General features: G+C 59.2%; 1 pseudogene; it reads right to left on the minus strand.

The window, feature by feature from the left end:
• Positions 1-2500, minus strand: part of LOC124573644 — a 7963-nt pseudogene that overhangs the window by 4349 nt on the left and 1114 nt on the right.

The raw sequence follows: 2500 nt of genomic DNA on the forward strand, positions 1-2500 counted from the left end.
GGCGGGACGCCGGCTCTTCACCCCGACCGATCTCAAGTGCCTCCATGAATTGGCGGACAAGCTGCTTGTGGGCAGCTTGCCGCCGTCGGCACTTGATTGCCTCAAGCGTTCGGTCGGGGAACATCCTGGTAAGTTCTTGATTTACAAAGAAGAACCGGGCGTCCCTCTCCAGGAACAGTTCGGCCTCTGCCTTGGCGAGCGACAGGACTTCTTCCTCCGTCCACCTCGCGCGATGCCTCTCCGTCACGATCTCAGCGTTGGCGGCCGCAGGGTGTTGGCGGCGGCGATGGACCCCGAGACCGTTCTTCGTGGTAAAAGTGCGGTGGCACTCACTGCAAGCAAAGGGAGCTACACAAACTATCGCATTTTCGTTACGGCCGGTTGGCCGGATAGGTGCTGGGGTAGCTGGGGTGGCACCTTCAGCGGAAGGGCCACCATCTCTTGTTTCTTGTCGGCTGCCCCCAACTATAAAGGGATAATGCGAGGGGGGGCTGGTAACCCCCCCAAGCCCCTGGTGCGGTCTTCCACTCTGCAAAAGTCAGCGGGCCCACGAGAAGGGGAGAAGACCGCAGGAGAGGAGAGGCTAAGAGGGCTAGGCCCATGTATTGCGCATCACTCTCCCTGTAACTATAACCCAAGGAAGGCACCTCGCAGCAGCAGCACGACTACATCAAGACCGCACTTCGAAAAGCCAAGTCCGGATGCAGCCACACCGCCGCCACTTGGCCACCTTAAGAGAGTCATAGTTACTCCCGCCGTTTACCCGCGCTTGCTTGAATTTCTTCACGTTGACATTCAGAGCACTGGGCAGAAATCACATTGCGTCAACACCCGCTAGGGCCATCGCAATGCTTTGTTTTAATTAGACAGTCGGATTCCCCCAGTCCGTGCCAGTTCTGAGTTGATCGTTGAATGGCGGCCGAAGAGAATCCGCGCACCCGCGCGCCCCCGGAGGAGCACGCTAAGGCGGACGCGGCCTCGCAGCAAGGAAGATCCGTGGGAGGCCAAGGCACGGGACCGAGCTCGGATCCTGCACGCAGGTTGAAGCACCGGGGCGCGAACGCCGCGCAGGCGCGCGCATCCTGCACCGCCGGCCAGCACGAGGCCAACCAACGGCGAGAGCAGACCACGCCCGCGCTAAACGCCCGCACTTACCGGCACCCCTACGGCACTCACCTCGCCCAGGCCCGGCACGTTAGCGCTGACCCACTTCCCGACCAAGCCCGACACGCCCCGATCCTCAGAGCCAATCCTTATCCCGAAGTTACGGATCCAATTTGCCGACTTCCCTTACCTACATTATTCTATCGACTAGAGGCTCTTCACCTTGGAGACCTGCTGCGGATATGGGTACGAACCGGCGCGACACCTCCACGTGGCCCTCTCCCGGATTTTCAAGGTCCGAGGGGAAGATCGGGACACCGCCGCAACTGCGGTGCTCTTCGCGTTCCAAACCCTATCTCCCTGCTAGAGGATTCCAGGGAACTCGAACGCTCATGCAGAAAAGAAAACTCTTCCCCGATCTCCCGACGGCGTCTCCGGGTCCTTTTGGGTTACCCCGACGAGCATCTCTAAAAGAGGGGCCCGACTTGTATCGGTTCCGCTGCCGGGTTCCGGAATAGGAACCGGATTCCCTTTCGCCCAACGGGGGCCAGCACAAAGTGCATCATGCTATGACGGCCCCCATCAACATCGGATTTCTCCTAGGGCTTAGGATCGACTGACTCGTGTGCAACGGCTGTTCACACGAAACCCTTCTCCGCGTCAGCCCTCCAGGGCCTCGCTGGAGTATTTGCTACTACCACCAAGATCTGCACCGACGGCGGCTCCAGGCAGGCTCACGCCCAGACCCTTCTGCGCCCACCGCCGCGACCCTCCTACTCGTCAGGGCTTCGCGGCCGGCCGCAAGGACCGGCCATGACTGCCAGACTGACGGCCGAGTATAGGCACGACGCTTCAGCGCCATCCATTTTCAGGGCTAGTTGCTTCGGCAGGTGAGTTGTTACACACTCCTTAGCGGATTCCGACTTCCATGGCCACCGTCCTGCTGTCTTAAGCAACCAACGCCTTTCATGGTTTCCCATGAGCGTCGATTCGGGCGCCTTAACTCGGCGTTTGGTTCATCCCACAGCGCCAGTTCTGCTTACCAAAAGTGGCCCACTTGGCACTCCGATCCGAGTCGTTTGCTCGCGGCTTCAGCATATCAAGCAAGCCGGAGATCTCACCCATTTAAAGTTTGAGAATAGGTTGAGGTCGTTTCGGCCCCAAGGCCTCTAATCATTCGCTTTACCGGATGAGACTCGTACGAGCACCAGCTATCCTGAGGGAAACTTCGGAGGGAACCAGCTACTAGATGGTTCGATTAGTCTTTCGCCCCTATACCCAGCTCCGACGATCGATTTGCACGTCAGAATCGCTACGGACCTCCATCAGGGTTTCCCCTGACTTCGTCCTGGCCAGGCATAGTTCACCATCTTTCGGGTCCCAACGTGTACGCTCT

Source organism: Schistocerca americana, unplaced genomic scaffold, assembly GCF_021461395.2.
Source record: "Schistocerca americana isolate TAMUIC-IGC-003095 unplaced genomic scaffold, iqSchAmer2.1 HiC_scaffold_184, whole genome shotgun sequence".
Classification (NCBI taxonomy): domain Eukaryota; kingdom Metazoa; phylum Arthropoda; class Insecta; order Orthoptera; family Acrididae; genus Schistocerca; species Schistocerca americana.